This window comes from Ornithodoros turicata, chromosome 3 (assembly GCF_037126465.1).
Source record: "Ornithodoros turicata isolate Travis chromosome 3, ASM3712646v1, whole genome shotgun sequence".
Classification (NCBI taxonomy): Eukaryota; Metazoa; Arthropoda; class Arachnida; order Ixodida; family Argasidae; genus Ornithodoros; species Ornithodoros turicata.
Genome location: NC_088203.1, coordinates 20,052,265 through 20,074,273, shown reverse-complemented (window position 1 = coordinate 20,074,273; position 22,009 = coordinate 20,052,265). Strand labels below are relative to the sequence as shown.

At 44.6% G+C, this 22,009-nt stretch overlaps 1 long non-coding RNA gene across 1 annotated transcript; it reads right to left on the bottom strand.

Annotated features, from left to right (window-relative positions):
- Window positions 1–7,321: 7,321 nt before the first annotated feature.
- LOC135390004 (uncharacterized) lies at window positions 7,322–20,740 on the bottom strand. The gene is made up of 2 exons (XR_010421656.1): window positions 20,657–20,740; window positions 7,322–7,613 (listed from the first exon to the last, which is right to left on the bottom strand). It is a non-coding gene; the product is annotated as an uncharacterized LOC135390004 (long non-coding RNA).
- Window positions 20,741–22,009: the final 1,269 nt, after the last annotated feature.

The following is a 22,009-nucleotide window of genomic DNA, read 5'->3' as shown; positions in this document are numbered from 1 at the left end:
TAACGCGGTTCTTTCGCGCAAGTGGAGTGGGCACAATCTATCTGCGCAAAACGTCTATCAAAAAACGAAAGACAGCGACGAACATGACGACAGAATACGCAAACAAAACGAAAAAGAAACCGAAGTGTGGCGCAGTCGTAGTCCCCATTACATGGTGGGCTGGAATACCCATACCCATTATGCGACCTGCAGATACGTTTTTGCCTCTTTTGTCACTATGGAATACACTCCTACAATTCGGTAGACTATCGCACCTGGCGATGAAACTCCACATTCATCATCTCACAATAAAGTTGTTCTTGTTGTACCTCCGGTCGGTACAAGGCGTGCTTTTGTATTGCGAGGTGCGCCACATGTCATCATAATTGTTTTATGTCTGCTTATCAACGTCGTGTTAGCAGGCATACGAGTGGCGGATTTGCCACACAAAAATAGCGGGGCGTGACAGCCGGATACATCCCTCCGAAGCGGGCTTACGTTATCAACGTCGAGTCATCTCAGCCAATTGTGGACGACCTCAAGCACAAACCCCGCGAGACCACGTGGGCGCATGGTTTCGGTTTGGACAACAATGACGTCGTATATCTGCCGTCGAAATCAGTAGAAATACGACGAAAGGCAAATTGTCAGCGACGGAAGAAGAGATTATGCGACGCGCATAAAGTCTAGGAATCGTTCCATACGCAGCAGGGCCCGAAGGACCCCCGTCAGAGCATTTTCTGACGAAGAAGCTCAGAGAGGAAAACGTGCTGCGGTAACCATGCTGACAATCAACGGCTGCATTACACTTCTGGTATGATTCTGTGTCAATGATTAGATACGATCTTAACTCCAGGTCAAATTAAAACATTTTAGATCAAAGTAGTTCAATTTAATTTTCAATAAAAAAAATATCTGCGTCATTAGGCACTCTGCCGATCGTTATAGGGCTATCTTCCCATCCTGATCTTCGTGTTCCCGCTCTCGTTTCGGTGCCATTTCCTTGCCTCCACAATTGTTATGGACGGACCGACATGGCTGTCGACGTTGGCTGAACCTATAACACTTTAAAATGTAAGTTGAAGTCAAGTAAAACTGTTTGCCTTTGATTACCTAAATGAAAAATAATTGCTTACAGGAAAGATACAATGCTAGAACTATGCAATTTGTCTGTAGAAGGATCAGTTGATAGAGGCCCAGCACCGCCACTGGACAGCGAAAAGACCATCCCAAAAGGTAATCTGCGAATCGGTAACATCCTCTGTGTATGATGTCACGGTCAGTTCGCCTCGCAGGCTGGTCTTAACAGCCGCCGTTCACAGCCGTGGTCAATATCGAATATTTTCGCTATTTGAACGATTTTCAATTTCATATTTTACAGGGTGAATGCTTTAGTACAGAGGAACAAATTGGAAAGGATCGTAGGCATGTTAAATATCCTTTCACTGTTCCTTTAAAGGGATACACACATAAGCAGGATGTCATGAACTAACACAGAAAACACTAGGGCAACGCGACGATACCGGAGATTATCCAAACAGTCTAATGTACTGTAACTTTAAGTAGATGGGGTGCCTTGCGAGTATGTTATCACTTTCTTATCACATAAGGCATCATTAGCCATGGAATGCATCACTTTGCAGCAGCAGACGTGGCGACATAGTCCTCCCTCTACTCCTCAGGGTCCCACCAGGCCACTGGACAACCTTGTAAGCAAACGCCTGAAAAACCGTATGCGTTTTGTCTTTCGCGTCTCTCTTAACCGCTCTATGCCCATTCTCCTTTCTATTATTGCCTCCTTCCTCTTTCTCGCTTCACAATGGGTACTGGCATGCGGTTTTCTGGACTTCTATAGCGCACGCCTGCCTAACGATTCTATCAATGGCACCAGCAACTTTCGTGCCTATCCGATTATGCTTATGTCTGCCTGTTCAACGTAAAACTCGCCAAAGCTGTAGCTTATTTCCCGAGGGGGAAACGAGCGGGGATACGAGGGGGTTCGAAGAAGACTTTGAACTGCATTACGTGGAACATGAAATATCTTGTGAGTTCGCAGTTTGACACTGTATAGAATGCCAAGGTGCCAATAAAAACGAGACGGGTACCGAACTCTGTTATCGACGTCCATAACCGGTGGTTCAGTTTTTTTCCATTATCTGCTCAGTTCATGAAGGGGCCGTGTCGTTGTAGAGAGTGGATTTCGCCTATCAATCAATATCGCCGGGATGTGCTGAAAACGCTGCTTTCACCCCGTGTTTTACAATGGTTTGGATCGTGAAGGTTGAAGCTATGCTCAATGCTGCTTTGCTGTCCTTCTGCCGATATTTCTTTCCTTCTTTCCGTTCTTGTTTTTTCCCTACAATAGCGTTATCTGCCGGGTTTTATGTTAACAAGACTCCTACAAGTGAAGACGACCGCTACGTGTGTTATATACCTGCCCGAATGAGCAAGTCTTCTCGCGAGAAATTACATCGAGGCAACGTCGTGCTTTGTTACTGACTTGGTTTGAACGTTTCTTTGGTGTCAGTAGTACTTAGGCGATTTGGGATGACCAGGTAAACTGTAATTGTATTTTAAGTGTACAGAGAGCTGTCATGCCGCAATCTGCGGCTTCATAACAAGTCACGCATACGTAATAAAGCGTAAACGTACTACAGTGCCCGCTACAGTAAGTAAGTGTAATATAGGCAATTGTTTCACGTTATTTAGGCAGTTATCAACACAACTGCGTGTACGGATGTGGGAACACCTTATTGTTGGAAGCTAGTGAATATTTTACTTGCCCACAGCCTTTCTATGTAGTGTAGAACTGCCTCGAGGAAAACAACGGAATAAGAACGGGAACAATATCCCCAGCAATCCGGCAACCAAGAAGATCAATTTATCATTCGCTGTCCGGAAATTAGGATCTCTTTCGAGTGCGCTGTCCCCCTGTCAATAGCAGCTTAGATTAGATTAGAGGAGAAAAGCAACAGGAACCTCCAGGCATACCGACGTTGGCAGTCCATGGATTGTAAAAATAAAATAAAAAGTTACGATGTTCCAGTCACATCTGTGAGTGTATCTCGAAATAAAGTGATCGAAATCCGCGTTGCAAAATAAACTACTGTAACTAAATCCTATCTGACTATAAAAGCGGCGCGCGGGAAACTGCCAAAAGCGAGCTTAGGCCAACCTGATTATCAAAGTGCAAACACCCAACTTGGAATAACCCAATAACAAACTAACCGACAGGCTGGTCCATCGTGTTCGCCCTGCTAAGCCCATAACGGCCACTTAAATGTGGCTTTCATTCGCGAAAACGACTTGGACAGACATAGAAAATTCGTGAATTTGAGTGGTTAAATAGTGATGTCGTGTTTTGAGAGGCGGCATATCATCTTACGAAGCAATCGAGCATTCCCGTTGATTTTCGTTGTTTCGAGATGGTGAATTTCGAGATGGCGAATTTCGAGGTCCTCCCACACCTGCTTAGGAATGACCAGACCGTGCATGTCGCCTTCCACGAGACAAATCGCGATGAATACATGAGCTCCTTAAGTACGCCTAAAGTAAGTCACCGTACGAAGAGAAGGCAAGTATTCTGCGAAACAGGACAACAGAGTGCTTAGCTGTTATGTGAATTTCAAATCTGAGCGACGCTTCTTTGATGCATAATTTGATGTAGTCGATTTCGCCGTTCAAATCATGCTGAGAAAACACACTGATACAACACAGGTAACATTGGTCTCGTCCGACGTATACTTTATGCGCGGTGCAAGAAGCGCTGCTTTCGCGGCTTCGTTTACTTCAGCTACCCCAAGTACGACATGAAAGGAAATCACGATGGAGAACGAAAAGGCAGCGAGCGAGCAAATAAACAACGCGTCAAAGGATAACGCGATATATGGGGGTAAAAAGGATGAAACGAAGCACGCCTTTTAGCTTTACCTTATCGTCTTCTTCTGTTGGATCACGCACAGACGCGCTCCATTTTCAGGATTTGAGAAACTGCGGAACACTTTGGTCATACTTTCGTATTCTAGTGCGCGTAGTAGAGATTTCATTTTCGCGGCGCTGTGTCTTACTCCTCCAAACCGTTTTCTTATTCAAGTGCGGAAGGGACGTTATGGAAAATGCATTTCTCCCTTGAATTCGTAGTGCGGAAAGCCGAAGGAAGTTCTGCGTAAGACAGCGAGAAAGAGAAGAGTGAAATTCCACCGGCAGATTTGCGATAACTCGAATTTCTCTCGTATGTTTGAACAGGATAGGAAGCCTACGTGACGTTGTCGTGTGCTAAATTATTCTACAATAAAGAATCAGGACCCGATTTGTATAAAACATAAGAGTTCCTTCTTCGGGGAGAATGAGAGGTTGTAGAATGGAGCGGAAGGGAATCTCCCCAAAGGGGTGCCCTTTCTCATCACGCAAGGGGGATGTCAAATTCGTCTTACGTTGCAGCGGAGTTTATAATAGACGATGACAATAGGCGGGACACATTTCGTGTTTGGAAACAAACGAATTCGTAAACTTTGGAAGCGTAGTAAGTGTAGCCACACTGATACTCAATTCATTATACAGGGTATTTCACCTAAAGTGATAAAAAATTCTAACTGGCGACGTAATCGTCGGAGGTTTGTGGGACTTTCGACAATTACCTTCTGGAAACTTTTGCCACAATTGAGGAAGGCTTTGCGCAATTGTTAATTGCGGGAAATGTATTTTTTTAAATTGAACTTTGCAAATTGGCAACCAAACCTACCTTTTACAGAAATATGAGGTCCTATCCACCGAAACCCGCAGACCCAACAAAAACTATGCGCAATATCGTAACAGAAATAGTCGAAAAAATTAGTAAAAATGACTCTTTAGTCCCGCCTGCTTGATTTTCGCAAAGAAGCGCGCGCGAAATGTGGGTCTAGAAATGGAAGTGTCCCGGCCTTCATCTATCCTGCCTTCTTTATGATAAGACGGTTGTTTTGTTTTCTTTGTGATAAGACGGTTGTCACCAGCATCAAGGTCAAAGCGGGGGAAAGAAAGGTAAAACAAGAGGCAGGAACACTTCCTCCGCCTCCCACACCTACCGTGCGCTTTTCTTTGCGACAATCAAGCAGGCAGAGCTAAATTGTTAAAAAACCAAAAGCCAAAAAATTGTTAAAAACTGTCCAAAGCCTTCCAAAATGGCGGCAAACGTTCCCAGAAGGTAATTGACGAAAGTCCCACAATTCTCCGGCGAGTACGTCGCCAACTAGAATTTTTTGTCACTTTAACACAGACACTTTCAGACAGGGCAACTCTTCCCTTTGTTTCTTTTGTTTTTCACCCATTAAATATACCTCCCCCACCCCCGCGAAAAGATGTCCACGTGGCCGTATCTGTGGAAACAGCATCTATAGGTACCTCTCATAGCTTTATTATAAAAAATTTGTAAATAATAAAAAAGGACTCTCTGTATAGGATGAGCTTTCTCACATAAAATTCACGCAGAGCTTCTAAAAAAATGTGAAGGGCCCTATACTGGTCCTGTCCTCTTGCTCATGACTTTTTGCGGCTCGGGTGGGTTTTTCCTCGATTTGTACTAGCCCCACCATTCTGCCATTCAGTCAACTCGGACGTCTTCTTCGTGATATTCATGATATACGTTAATGTTAATGCTCATTCGCTCTCCTGTTATTACATTTAGATTATTATTAGATTATTATTTACGGGCCGGTTCATTAAGTCTGTTAAACTGACATGACTGTACACATGAATTGCGTTCCACACGGAATGAAAATGTCATTGCAATGATTCTTGGAACCCGTTTACCCTAACTACAAGTGTAGTGTAGCTGCTTTTGCTAAGAGTTAGTTAGTACGTAGGTCGAATTAGTTTATAAAGAAACAGTCACTAGTTCCACTGAAAATGTTATGAAATTAGGTAATACCTACCACTATCGGCACACCGGATCTATCACTGCATATAGCGAGGACTTCATAATCAGCGTAAGCGTGTGGGACAAAATTTAAATAATGTGAAGAAATTGGTTTCACCTGCGCGGATGCGCCTGCTACTCGGCATCGCTTGAAGACCAAAACTGAATTGCACTTACCAGTTAGACACAACACGCATAAGGGAAGAAAGAAATGGAGAAAGAAGAAGAAAGCGGGAGAACGGGACAATAGAGAAAAGGACACAAAGCGAAATATGAAACGCCTGCCTTACTCGCTTCCTTAGTCCCACGCAGACTAAGTATGTAGCCCACCAAACTACAAGCGAGCGACACTAGCTCCGATTTCCTTTCGTTTCATTATGGCCTCAGAAGAACCCACGCGTTAGCTTGTATGTGTTGCTTCATGATGTTCGAGATATTAATAGTCCTCAACGGAGGCCACAGATTCTCGGGTCGCTGCTTCCCGGAAACACAACATCCGTAACTCTTTTCTGTTTGCCTGTGTTGCCCGGTCCAAGGCGGTCTGTTATATTGGAAGTACTTATTTGTGCACGAGGGCTCGCCGAATACTTGGCTCCCTCTATGCTTACGTGGACGTATGACGTTCAGCAATATCGTGGTGTATGTTCTTCGGAAGTCTGTCAGTTAGAGGCTCATGAAGGCTCTAGTGCAGTGCAGGGAAAGGGAAGAAATTTTTCCGCCATTTTTCCCTGAAGCTCACTATACGTAAGGAGACGCAGAATTCTTCTAAGCAGCAGAATGCAGTACTGAATCACATCGTCCATTATACCTTGAGGGACGTGTCTCAGGACTAGATACGCCGACATTTCGAACCCAGACTGTTCTCCTATCGTTGATTATATATATCGTGGTGAAATATGAAGCCATATGCACCATGCGACTCGAAAACACTATTATAGTGTCAGCTGTGATCTGTGAAGGACCCAGCAGTTGCGGAAGGTAACATAAATTAGCGTTGCATGTGCATCGTAAGCGCTAGGTGTGCTACTGAGACAGCGGCTGTCACGTGGCCATCACGTAACCATAGTTCAATTCAGCACCTTATCATCATGTTATCGCGCAGGTGCAATCTTTACATGTGGGATCGGGATCGGTGTTCTTCTTGATCTTTGTATGAGATGAGAGTGGTCCGCCAAGGCCTGCGGTGAGAAGGTTCCTGACCTGTGGCTCGCCTTCCAAACACGCTTCCAACAATGCAGTAGGTCGTCGCTGATCATTCGGTAGACGTGGAAACCAAAAATGTTGGCGTACCACGTAGCCTTAAATGATGACCTGGAGACGATAAACGCGGTAGCAGCTGTGTTCTCAACTCGCTGTAGATATCCCACATGTGTATAACACTGCGTCACGCATTTCGTTTCATTCGCAGGATTATTGTATGCAGTTGTATTTCAAATGTTGCATTACTAATCCATTAATCTGTACGTTGTTCCATTCGTCCAAACAGTTTCCGGGCAACGAATACAGTTCTTCGCAGGACATTCATCCCGATGGAAGCATTCCACTTCATGGTCTGAATCGCCGCTGAAGCCGCTACATCACCACCTCACTGTCCACATCACGGGCAATAGTTGGTTGCTGGCGTGTTATTACCGAGTGATCTGCCTGCCGTTACATCCCTGCCAAAGTATCGATGTTTCTGGTATCAGTCGGCATCTCAGCGGCATCTCAGCGGCCATTTCCTTTGTCTTCAAAAAGAAACCTGTAAGATGAACAGAACATCTACAAAAGTGGTCGCTTCTGAAAGGCACCGCGCGGTAGTAGCGCTGTAATCTATTTGATAGCCCTAGATTTCAGTACGCTTACATCAAAATTGTCGTCGTAATGGACCTCTTTTCACAACTTGTGTCGTATCCTAGCGGCTGTCCAGCGAAACACGATCGGCGAGCGCCTAAGCACGTAGGGTACCTTCTCCGGCGGCGTCAGGGTCACAGAGCACGCGCTGAAGCGTTGCGAAAAAGGTTCATTGCTCTCTTGAGTTTTTCGGAAACTATATTTGGAAATTACGGGCAACACTGTGTCCACGTAGTTACCATCTGCGCATTGGTCGTCGAGTACAGCGGCGAAACTGCATTGCATTCTCATAACATTGGGTCTAAAACGAACGTGTGGGTCGGCTAGATGTCGGCTACCTAGCCATCAGGTGCAGTAAATGATTCTTGGGGACATAGTTTACTGTTGCTTGAGGAATTGAGGATTATTCCCCACCAGACGTCGCCCGGAGCCATTTTGCCGCAATTTTGCAGGTAAGGTACTGCCGCAGTGCAGGCAATAAAAAGATTGAGCGTATTCTCTATCACACGTATAATTTGTTGCGCTCAGTTTACAAGCAACGCATCGTTAAACTACGCCATCAGCATAAACTGCCTTTGTGCTGCTGTACGGAGAATCTTCAATCTAAGATTTCAAGAAGCTAAAAGAGATCTCCTTTGTCTCACTACCGAACCGTGCTCTTGCCATGCATGCAGCGTTTTTCAAGCTCCATCCCTCTCAGCATTGCTAAACAAGAAGATGAACTGGCGATATAAAAAAAAAGCCTTTGCATGTCACTATGACACGTCCTCAAGCACTACAAAGGAAGCATTCTTTCTAGAAAGAGCATGTGAAAGCTATTACAAGGCTACTCCTTTGGTCACCATCTTATTTGCGTCTGAATGCGTATCTTCTGGTTTTTCTATTTACCCGTTTCGCCTCCAGTACCCTTTTCGTCACTTACTATCCTCCAAGGTATCTTCCCCCTTTGACATTTCTTATCGGGATTCCCTGGGCAACTGCGGCTTGAAACGCATTATCATCCTTTCAAAGAACGCGACGCTATAGGTTGTTGTTTTTGTTTAAAGCATTCGTCTTTCTTGTTGTCTTTTTCACAAATGTTTGCAGTTATGCACTACGACGCTGCTAAACCACTCGGAAAATAAAGTAGAATGATAGAACGCAAAGGAACTGCAAAGGAGAAGGACTGCCGCACACAGAAAACATGGGAATGCTTTCCTGCTTGCCATGCCATTTTTCTTTTTGTTTAAGCCATGCTTAGGGATTTATCGCTTGGCCTTCGTGTATGCAGAACAGTTTATTACGTTGTACGTTTGTTTGTTTTTGTGTTTTTTTGCTTGTTTGTTTTTTATCCGTTCCTATAGCCGTATCACAAAGCAAGCGAAGTCGTCCGCGCTTGTGGAGTTTCACTCTCTTACTGGAGAATGGGGATAGTAAGGGGGAATGGAAGGTAGTGTTAGTCCTGATGTAGTTGCACTGATGGAACCTGGACTAACGTTAATGGACAGACAGTTCACTGTCTCATGAGACATTATGACACTATTGTAATGTGCTCTCCAACAACACTGCTTTTTTTAGAGACTTATGTTCACCAAGTCTGATTTTTTTTTCTCATCATGAACCGTGAATGCGGTTTCGATTATGACAAGCGTTCTGTAGAAATTCTATGCGGGGATAATATTTGCGCGTACTTAACGCTTTGCAGCTTTGTTAACGATTTACAGCTATGAGATGGCAATTTAACACCAACAGCCAATAATATCGTTTTCTTTTCTGACTTTATTACATACATTACTCTGTGCATCGCACTTTCTAAGACCAGCCACTCATTTCACAAGGAGGTGCACCTTGCCGAGAAGCTGTGCTTAATGCAGGACAGCACCGTTTTCTGTTATGTCCATTTGTTAAGTTCTTTGTTCGTCTCATTCTTAAGAGGCTCTTTTATCCTCGGTTCAGTAGAGCAACTCTCGACGATGGTGATAAGGGCACAAAAACATTGTGGATGTGAGGCACGACAAGTTCGGACCGACTACGTAGCCTGAGCCAGAGTAACTAAAAAAGTAAAAGTGAAAGTCAACGTACCCGTAGAGGGCGTTCAATAGATGGAAATTTAGAGTAGAGAGAACTTGTCGAATGCCCCTAGTGCTTAAAGAAGGTCTGCTCACACGAAGCTTTGCCGGATAAACATCACGAGTGCTTTGGAGTAAATTTGGAGTAGTCCGGACTACTCCAAAGTTGCTTGGCACGACTGTCAGCACGCTTGAAACAGATTAGGAGGACACCCAGATCATCTTCTGCAACTATATAATGAATGTGCCTCAACGATGGGCCGGCGGCAGAGAAAACACAACATGAAAACGTTTCTCTGTCTTCCGCACATTGTTCAGACACCTTCATTATGGAATTCGTCCACCAGCTAGCCTATATCTACGCCGTTTTATCTTCTGCAACGTAACATTCAAGACAGTTAAGGTAGCTCTAAGTTAGGGCAAACAAACACTCTGTTTGCGTTCGACATTTTGCCGTGGTCGTTGCCCTTCGTGCAATGAAAAAATAAATGAAGGAAAATAGAGATAAAGCAAAGAAGCTTGCTCCGGGAACTGTGCAACAGCAGCAACAAAGTCTTTATTTTGATGGCGATGAGTGTTTTGCTACATCGCTAAGCAAGTATATGTAAATGTATTTCCTCGGTTCCTAAATTGAAGCCGCAACTTGCAGCAACGCATTCTTCTTTGGTTTTAGCCGGCAGCTAGCGTATAAGCAACCTTCAGTTAATTAAATAGGGGTAACTGAGGCGTTCGAAGAAACATATTACGCGGTGCGTGACTTCATTAACGAGAAACGGGTAAGTTGAGCTCTCGAGAGGCAACGCATCACACTTGCATCACGCATTGGGTAGCGGTAACTCTCACGTTGAGAGAGAGAGGGAGATCACAAAACAGCTACTGACATAATGCAACACTAGTCGGTCAACAGCCGGCAGTGTTGAGGTTTTATGCCTTGAACACTATACGTGTGGCTTCAACATTATACCGAGTGAGCATCAGTCAGACATCCAGTCCTGTCCAATCAGCTACAGAATGTGATACACCACTTCATCATCACACACCTCGCGCTGCTCGGGCCTTTTATAATCATGCTGCAATGGATGTTGAAAGATAACTAATCCGAAAGGAAATGATCTGCGCTATAGACGCAAAAGACACAGTCCAACAAATGCGCTCCAAATCCTACACATCAAGGAAAGTCTGTGAAGCTGAACCCTTTGCCGCACACCGTGTTCTTTGTATTCAACACTGGTTTCGTCAAAGCGTCAGCGATCATGTTTTGAGCTCCTAAGATCCTGAATCGTCTGTCTTTCACTTCATTTCTTGCGAATAGGAATCTGAGATGGATGTGCTTTGTTCGTTGATGATCATGCATGGGTTTTCAGTTATTCTGATTGCAGATTGGTTGTCACAAGGAACTTCTAAGGTCCGAGGTTCATAGTTAATGAATCCAAGCTCTGCCGTGAACGTTTTAATCCACTTTCCTTCTTTTAAGCCTTCAGTGAGCGCAATGTATTCCGCTTCGCATGTTGACAAAGCTTTGTACCCTGGTACAGACTTGGTGAAGCTTGTACAGACATGGTGAAAACGTAACCACTCCTCGATCTGCCAGTGCCGCACTCGTTCCAGCTGGCATAGGTGTAATTTGTTATCGGCTCCTTGCATACGATGTACGTTATTCCAACGTTGCGGGTTCCCTCGAGGTAGCGGAGCACTCTTTTCGCAATCCTCCAGTGACTTAGCGTGTGGTTCAAGTTGAACTGGCTCTGGTAGTGAGTGACAAAAGCAATGTCTGGACGTGTCTCTTGCACCAAATACATTAAATTTGCTATCACACTATCAGAAAAAAGGGAGTCAAAGGGGAGTCAAATCATGCTCGTACGCTCTCGCGAACAGAGAGGACGTTGCAGCGACACCTTTCCGTAACCGTATTTAATGCGGGGTGTTGCGTGCACTCCCTTCATGAAGGGGTGTTAGCCTCACTCCCTAATGTTTGTGACGAGGTTCTTTCAGACTACGCAACAGTGCAGCCTCGTACTTTTATTCATTTGTTAAACAACAACAACAACTTTATTGTGAGTTATCATTTGTTAAGATTATCGAGACACATCTGCAAACAAAGGAAAAAGAGATCAACAGGCCTGTGTCTGACATGGCCAAAGTAGTTGTATCCCTGCAGAGGTACTTTTCGCAAGTCCTGGCTGTAGAAAAGCCGTTGGTGAGAGATGTCATTGGAAAGTATAACCCAACACTAGGTACCGAGGAACAGGTACTGCAACTTTACAAGCACGCTGGTGCCTACATCTTGTTCTGTTGTACCCATAAACATGCCTGCGTCTACAATGCAGTCTTTTTAGTTATAATTGTAATTGACACTCGGATCGGTCGTTTCATTCGAGGGAAAATACTCTTTAATGACAATTGAAGCAGCGCAGATCAAGTAAGAAACGCAATGTCCGACAGAAAGGGATATCTGTTCCGTAACGCTACGCGCCTTGAAGTTACTACAGATGCAGTTCGAGTTGATGAGACGTATGTCCGCTATCGCTACTACTGGGGGATGTTCCGCTTGGGGAGTTCTGTGGGACTACCTGGTTCGTGAGCAACACGGAGAGGCACTGCACCTGTTGTTCGTGTTTGGAGCGAGGGCGTATTGTTTTTCTAACGCGGTGCAACGCAGATCATTATGTACACACACACACACACACACACACTCAAAAGGGCCAATGAAGTAACATCACTTATTGACACAGGAGAAAACGGAGTGTTTAGCGTTCTCTGCAATGTACTTGGGTAGGGCAGTCAAGGGAACACCTGCAGAAAAGGTGTTAGGGCAACGCCCTCAGGGATGGTCGTCGGGGGGGTGGGGGGGATCCCTCAGGAAGGGGTGTCATGTGAACACCCTTAGCAAGGGAGTCACGAAAACACCCATACAAGGGGAGTATCCTAAGCTCCCCAAAGGGGGTCATACGTGTGACGAGCGTGGACACCCCCAAGGGAGCTTCCCATACATCTTTTTTTTTTTTCTGAGAGTACTCTTGGTTCAGGGAATTGCAACATTGCTTTTGCAACGAATTTCTTGAGTAAGTTCAATAACTCTTTTTCAGAAGTGCAGTGGAACTTGGCAAAGCGGGTCCTACGATACCTGAAAGTAACACGAGACGCCAGTCTTACCTACACAGTTCGCAGAGAACGTGATCGGGTACTCCGACGCAAGCTGGAACGAGTAAAGTGAAGAAAAATCCGGAAGCGGTTGTGTGTTTGTTTTCTCGGGAGGAGCGATCAGCTGGAGGTCGTGTAAACAGAACCTCGTGGTCTTGTCAACATGTGAAGCAGAGTAAGTAGCTCTTGTGGAAACCATGAGAGTAGGAAAATGGATCAAGACGATTTTTCCATGAACTCGGCTTCGGAAAATACAGCTCTGGTGGACTAAAACTCAACTGTGATAGTCAGTCGGGTATCACACTAATGGAAAACCCAGTTCGTCATCAGAAGTCAAAACTTGTCGCCTTGAAGCAAGCAACGAAGTAGAGAACAAGGAATTCTTGGTTCAAGACGATTGCAGATACACGAACTAAGCCAGTCTCTCAGGCACAGAACGTCATATGCACAACTGGTGTTGGACTCTCTCCTATTAAATGAATAACCGACGCGTCGGGGGATTGTTGGTGTACGAATATCAATATCGCGCGTCTGGTTAATCACTCATCAGCAGCAGCATCGCTGCCCATTTCGTGGCACGAGTGTCTTTCCTTGCCTTTCAAATAAAGTGCGTTTCTTGTCTCACGGCTAACAAAGAGGACGATCGTTGTCTCGTTCTGTTCTTGGAACGACTGGTCCACTGCGTACTTCTAATGTCTTTTGCTCTGCGAAATGTTCCAATAGAACCCTGTGAATTTGACGCTTCCGTCAACAAAGATAACAAGCAACTATAGGGGAACTACAGGGTAGTTGTGCCCCGCACTCTAAAAAAAAAAGGTGGAGCAGTTACACCTTTTAGGAGGTAATAGTTGTCGCATATGTTGTGCCTAAAAGGTTGCAAAGTTCTACCTGCTACCTCACTCTCTGCCACGAATGGTGGGGTTACCGCTTCTGATTCGGCGAGCGATGGGGGCGTACGCCTTTTTGTAGCAATTTGGGTATATGATAATTGCTTTTGCCACCCTGTTACACCCTTTATGAGACGCGCTGTTGACCTAGGTGGTAACTATAGAAGTTACCACCTTTTCACACCCTTTTTTCTTAGAGTGCAAACGTTTATTGGAATGGTGGTGAATGTGTCAGGATGAGGCCCGCGCTGGGACACTTTCGTCTCGAGTTACATATCTTCCTTCTGTATCATGCAGATGTTATTTTCAACACACCTTATTCTCATGTATCGGTACTCGCATCCTTTGCACATGAGCAACAAACGAAATCATGAACTTGAAAAAGAGACTACACTTTCCGTCTCGTATGTAGGAATGGGACGCTGTGTCAAACGTATCCACACATCTATACTGGAAGTCATCGAGACAAAGAGCATATGTGATATGCATTCGCTTTCGCTGCATACCGTCTTTCGAGATAGCACGTGGTATTGGATCCCGAAGGACATATTCATCAAAAACAGCTTATTTGCTTCTACCGTCCTTTGCCTATAATATGCATTCAATTAGCAAAATCTGCTAGAAGTGTTCGTAACGCTCGAAAACCGTGCCTTTTCTGCTTCTATCCACAGGCCCGTCCCATTGGTTTGTGAAAACGTTATAACAGGGACAAGTTAAACTCGTTGTCATCAAAATAACATTCTTGTTGTTTGTTCTATGACACGTTAAAAAAGCCCCACTTTACTCCGTCCAACATTGTGAAAATGCCAGAATCCGTTAGAGATATCAGTTTACTTAGATTCCAGTCCAACACACACATATACGTGGGTGATGGTCGGACGGACGATTCGCCGCCGAGATCACAGCGATTGCAGCCAATCGTTAGCAGTATACAGGGTGTTTCACCTAAGGTGATAAACCGTTCTAACTGGCTACGTACTCGCCGGAGGATTGTCGGACTTTTGGCAATTACCTTCTGGGAACTTTGGCCACCATTGAGGAAAGCTTTCAACAATTTTTAAATGTGGGAATTTTTTTTGTTTTTTTTCAATTGAACTTTGAAAATTGCGAAGCGAACCTCACTTTTTTTTTTTTTTTTTTTTACAGAAGTGCGAAGTCCTCCACGGATAACCACAGACCAAACCAAAACTACGCACAGTATCGCAACGGAAATAGTCTAAACAATTAGTAAAAATTATGCTTTAGCCCAGCCTGCTTTATTTTCCCAGAGAAGCGCGCGCGAAATCTGCGTCTAGACGAGAGGGTGCCCCCGCCTTCATTTGTCTTGGCTTCTTTGTGATAAGACGGTTGTTTTGTTTTCTTTTTGAGAAGTCGGTTGTCGCCAGCGTCAAGGTCAAACGAGCGAAAATGAAGATAAAACAAGAGGTGGGAACACTTCCTCCTCTCCCCGTACACACTTTGCACTTCTCTTTGCGACAACTGAGCAGGCGGGGCTAAAGCCGAATTTTAAGAATTTTTTAGACTATTTCTGTTGCGATACTCTGCGTAGTTTTAGTTGCGTCTATGGTTATCCGTGGAGGACATCATTTTTCTGTAAAAAAAAAAGAAATGAAGGTTGGCTTGGCAATTTTCAAGGTTCAGTTGAAAAAATAAATTTTCCGCAATTAAAAATTGTCCAAAGCCTTCCTCAATGGTGCCAAAAGTTTCCAGAAGGTAATTGCCGAAAGTCCGACAATCCTCCGGCGAGTATGTAGCCAGTTAGAAATTTTTATCACCTTAGGTGAAACACCCTGCATACTACGTGTTGGTACTCTTTGATATGCGATAATGGGATTGTGCTATACTTTATGAAGTGTGATATTTACTACGAAAAAAATGGGTCGTTATATCGAGTACAAAGCTGCTATATCAGTTTGATTTTTCTACCATTTGTTCTCGTTAGCGTAGTCCACCTCACCTCTACCATTCATAACCATGAGACCTGTATTTACACTCCGATACTCCTTCCAGCCTTACATTTAATTCACCGTTCCATTTTAATTAACAGAGAAAGCGACCGCATGCGTTCTTATCACGTGCGTCATTGCACATAAACGAATTGCGTCCCACGTGCGCCTAGCAGACGCGACGCTTGATTAACACTCCATTTCAAAGCCCACGTGATCTGTCCCAATGCTGCATGCAGCTCTCTTAATATATATATATATATATTTTAATTCCGTGTTGGAGGCGCGAAACTGTGGCTATGAGCGGTGTACAGACGTGGACAGAAGGACAGAGGACAGCAGGAAGGAGTGGGGGACAGTGGGGTTAGTATATGTCCTGGGCCGACATTCGTCTTTGGAAAACTCAGGGAAAACCTCAAACAGCACAGCCGGTGAAAGGATTCGAACCCGTGTCACCTCCCAGTCTCGGCGTGGAAAGCGATCATCATCCTAACCACTATGCCACGGGGGCTGGTAATATTTATAGTTCCTAATAGTTATATTCTGCATAACTCTATTATATTCTATATAACTATATGTTTCTCTATAGTATAATTCTCTATAGTCCTCTCAATATTTCAGCAACAAGCAGGATCCATTCTCGCAAACGAAAGAATTATTCGGCTCAATCATTATGCGTTGCCCCTCCTTTCCATATCGGAATATTCGACCTCCGGATTCAGCCTATACGAAGTTGAATACGTACGTGAGCCTGAATCTTCTCTGATTCGAGTAGGTGCGGGAAATCTCCTAGTGCGCTAATGAAGTATTCGCGTGAAGGAAGCACAGGACATCGGAGTTGTCTCTCTGTGATGACCTGTTAGCGTGTGTACGTTCCTGTTGGGTGTAGTACCAGTGAGGAACACTTACAGTCGTTGTCACACTGATGCAACTGAAGCACATTATTCAACTGTGAAAACATGCTATAGTACCTGACATTTACCAAAATTGCTTTCAGTATTTCTGCTTTAAGGCACGTTCTTACTGTCGTGTCTCAAGAAGCAAGCAAGAAATCATGTATTAGATTAGATTCGATTAGATGTACTAGATTAGGCACTCGGCAGCTCTTTCGGTATCGTGTTAGCTTGCTCAGCTCACGATCATCGATCCCAGCCGAGGACGGTAGTGATGTGATGGAGGTAAACATGGCTGCCGACGCCACGTGTGACGTCGAAAGAACTCCAGGTGGCCGACATTATCCGCAGTGCTCTACCCTCCGGCACGTGCAGCATATCGCCACACCAATAGGCAGACGTACCTTATGTGTAAATCTACTCCTTTATATTATATTATTTATAGGCTCTCGTCCTCTTCCCTCCGCTTCTTCCCTCTCCATTGAGTGAGTTGGCACATGATTTGCTCTGCGCCGCACCTGTCGATATCATCATATTCACTTAAGTCAATTGATTTCGCTTTGCTCTCAGTTCAAAGTTCGCAAATTACATTGAGTAGTACATTGTTCTCTTATCTGTTGAATGTTTTGCTTTCTCCAGTGCCAGGATTCAATAAAAAACGTGGCACATATCATGGAGGCAGATGCTGATCGACATAATATATCACAGAGATAACAGTTAAAAATGTCCATGGTCGTTACCGTTACTCTTTTTTTTTTTTTTTCGTTGTTCAATTTCGAACGCAATTCAATAGGGATCACCGCGGTGCTGAACTACCCTAAGAATCAATACCGCTAGAAGGTGATGAATCCTTCCTTACGACCGCTCCTTTGAAAATCAATGGAATAGTATCGGTTTTAACGGAATTTTTGTGCAGCACCCGGATGACATCATTTGTGTCTGGTCTGATAGAAGGAGCGCTGGGAGGGAAACGAATTTACGATATGGTTTATATCGATCGAGCCTTGAGTACTCCGTTACAATAACATTAATAAACCTCTCCCTGCTGACAAGCACATGACGTGAGATGGTACTACAGCGCCGCCAGCTTAATAAACATATATGCCCACCCCTTGCTTTCTTTGAGCAAATGAAGACGCCAGAGCGACTAAAAACGTGACCTCATTTCTGTGTACCATTAATACCAAGAAGCGACCCTTGGGGGGGGGGGCACATATTTATTAGAACAAATAAAAAAAGGGAGGAAAGGTCCGCCAAACGGGACGTCGGCTTGTTATTCCGCAAAGAAAAAGGAAAAGAAATGAAGAAGAATAAAATAAATAAAAGGAAAAGAAAAGACTTAGGAAATAAAGGATAAAAAAACCAACGATGAAACAAGGATGAGGTAGATTAAAGACAAAGACGACTTTAAACAAAAAAGATGACTAACAAATGGTGAAAGAAGGGTGAGATGGATTAAAGAAAACGATGACTTAAAAAAAGGATGAGGTTAATGCGTTGAGGGTGAGAGTGGGGCACTCAAGAATGAGATGGCACGACTCGTGCTCACAGGCTGTTCACCTTAGTTGCCCGTGCGCCATAAAAACCCGAATCATCATCATCAACATCATCAACATGCTATTCATGAGACCTATGTCGCTCAGGAACGTCAAAACTGCATTGGTCACAGACCGCCGTGTGGGATGTCGTACTGGGCCGAGCAGAGTGGCCAGAGAAAAGTCTGTGCACCGCAGCTCGAGTAGGCGTCACCTGCGCGTGGCTCGAGGGGTGTCGAGTCTGTGACAGTCGAGGAAAAGATGTGGACCCTTAAACTTCATAAAGGAATACGGCTTTGCGGAACGGCTGTGTTCCCCGCCAGCGCTGTTTCGGTTTCGTTATATGTCTACCAACGTCATGATTACGTCACGGTGACGTTTCTTCGGTAGAGGTCTATCGGAGGGTTCTCTTTCCCAGGCTTTTGTGCCGTTGGTTTATGGACAGGACCTTTCTACATGACAGAGATTTCAGGTGAGCAAACCAATTTACTGAGTATGGAAGATATGTCGAACATATACTTTTTCCCGCATGATACGAAAACTCTGGCTTCATGAACTCTCATGCAAAATATTTTCTTCGAGAAGCTTCGAGATTTCTTGAGAAAACTATAGCTTACATGAGCGCGTGCAGCGTCGACGAATCCCTCCAGCTCCTTCCGCCGTGTTGTGTGGTCGAATCATCCGATCACTATTACTGGCTGCTGAGAATCGTCTGCTACAGCGCGTGGGCAAGGTGACCAGCCGACTGCTCTCAACAAGCGTCAGACGCGTCACCAGCTGCCACAAGTACAGCGCACAGTGCAGCAATAAATAAAATATTGGGATCTTGCAGGGAGGACGAAAATCCTTTTCCGTCATCTCCGGATTTTGGGCGTTGTTCCGGTTCCCCTTACTTGTTCGTGAACGTGAACACCTTGGGAATCATATGGACTCAATCCAAAGTATTCTCTAAGATTTCACATTAGTGGGACAGGAAGTGATAAAAGCCGTCAAGCAATGTCCTGCTCGCGTATCTTTGGGGCTCAAGGAAAGGTGTGGTAGAATTTGAAATAAATTCTAGGTTGACAGCAAATTACATGTGCAATAAACAAAATTGGTTTTGTAGAGTAATAAAGTTCTAGCGCTTTTGTGAGAATGTTTTACGGACCGTCGCTGACTTTTCACTGCCTTAGCATCAGGTGGTGCATCGTAACCGGGAATCAGGGCAGTGAACAACAAACAATAGGTGTGTTTGTCCATCGTGGATTACTGGGCTTGACGTATCTTGAAGGCTCCATACAGACGCTCCAGGCGAACTCCCGCCTGCTTTTCATGTTATGGCTGGTGGAACAAAACTAATGTCGTACGGCAGTTGGTTGGCTTGGCTTCAGTCTAACAACACACTTGCTCATTGGTTGAATAAAAAATCATGGTACCTACATCACAGCACTCAATTGGTATTTAATGTAAGACGCCGGAAAACAAGTATCTATCTACAGTCACCATGTCGGTTGTCTTCACAACAGTCAAATTTAAACAGCCCCTTTTGCATCAGGTTGATGCACAGGGGATGAGGGATTAAGACCAGGGTTGTCATGTCAGAATCCTGAAAAGTCACCAACGCGCCATGAGAAAGTAGCCAAAAGTAGCCAATTTCCCGTGTGTGCAGCCAATTCTATGGCCAGTGGTGTGCAGGCATCATGTATTGAATGACGAACTCTGTAACCAGTGCTGAAACGCCAGCGGATAAACAAAACGTTCCGAAGGACATCGTACAGACTGAGAGAAGGCCGATCACAAAAGAAACAGTAATGAGCGCACTGTGCGTACTGGCATTACGTGGCGCACGACGAAAACTACCCCGATTTTGGTGCAGAGGGGTCTCAAATGTAATGTGAAGTAGTATCCACAAAAGTAGTCAGAAAGTAGCCAAGTCCTTCAAGCCTCATGACAACTGCCACCGCCAATAGGCATCACCGACTCACCATGTGTGCTTGCCGGTAAGTGGTTGATAGGCTGATGAGATATTGAGAGTACAGGGTTACTAAAAGAGAAAAAAAGTTGACTTTTAATGGACGTCGGTTCGTATTTTGATCCAGGTAATGTGAATCCTCGAGTTCGAGCCCCAGCTTGGACTGAAATGAAGTTCAAATTGTCTTGTAGATGAGGTAATGTCGATCTGAATGTCTTCAACCACTGTCTTCTCGTGAAAGAAAAAAAATGGCTCGTACACCTTGGTAATGCGGCAGTCGCAAAACATTTCATCCGAACTCTATGCTACTATGCCTATTGCATGTCTACCCTTTTGCGGTCAAGGTTCTACTTAACGCTGAAACTGTCTATTTCTTTTTGTGTTATACTGGTTGCCTTCAGGGTCACGTCCACAAAGGAGACATCAACAGCGAGATAACAGCTGCGGAAACCTTTTCTCTGAGCTAAGGCTCGATCAGCAGCTCTTGGCCGCTGTTGTGGGAAACGTAGATAGAGCACGTTCGATAACAATGAAAAAACGGGCCGCCTACCTTTTCGTGTTTGCTTTCTGTCCGCTTCCTATGTGCTCGGCTCGTGAATGACCCGTCGTTTTTCTTCTTTCTTCTACCCTGGGCTTGCAGTTTGCTCTCCTGCGCTGATTACTGGCTACATTAGCCCGATTGAGCGTAGCTCTGACAGATACCATTCCTCTTTGATAGGAACATGCCCTAGGATACATTGTCCGTAATCACAACACATTATTTGACGCGCTTTTTAGCGGAGCCATACACGAATGTAACGTCTGAACTGCTTTTACCGCGACAGCTGTTAAACAGGTCGAGACAGGTCATCTTACGTCATCCCAGATAAACGTAAAAGACGGCTCTTTGCACCAATATGAACCTGCATTGAAAGTTTCACATCGAAAAGAGCAATGGAAACGGAGAAAATGCGCACCACGAATACCGAAACTCATGCGGCGCTGACATCACAGCGCATGCGCTGCCAGTGAGGCAGCGCGCGAGAAGTCACGTGCTTACGGCTGCCAATTGGAATGGACGCAACTCTGATCTCTCTGACGTCGGCGCTTTGTTCGGGAGTGTGTTTGAGGGCTTGTATCTCGCTAAGTAAGACAAGTCGAAGACTTTTCTTTTTGTTCTGTCTTATGCCGTGCAGTACACCTCCTCCACAATGTAATGAATCACATCTATGAAAGTGTCCCAACCCCCTTTAAGGGCTCGATTTCGTCAAGATCCTGTCCCGTACGTCACGTCGCCGAAACCCCAGCTAGATGAAGCGAACAAACCACACAGTAAACGTTTTTACACTTTTTGGTGTATATGGCTTGTCCCATGGCGCACATCTTTATGGCGTTGCATTTACACACGAATGAAGGGTGTTTTCTAAAACACCCTTTTGTGCAGTGTATTCCTAATAAAACACTCTTATAATGGGCGTTTAAAAACAAAAACATCATTAAAAGGGAAGTATCCTACTTAAAACACATTTTAGGGCGGAATTGTTGTCTGGCAAATATTCCCCTCTCAAATAGCTAGTGTAATTCAAGTTTCCGCGGCAGCATGATCATGATGATAATTGGAGGTTTTTGGCGCAAAAGCGACTGAGACCATAGAGCGCCAAAAACTATGGTTGTATACGACTTAACTTAGAAGTAAAAGTAAAAATGGTGGAATTAAGAGAGAGAAACAAGTCTAGACATAGAGGTGGATATAAAAAATTCAGCTAAAAGTTACAAGTTCCCAAGCATTCCTATATCTCTGAAGAAACTCAAAATGTTCTCGAAGGGGACAAAAGGCTCATCACCCATTAGAAGTGTTGGATGAAGAGGTAAAAAGTACTTGTAGCACTAGGTAAAGTGACGATTTCGATGAGGTTCGTGCTGT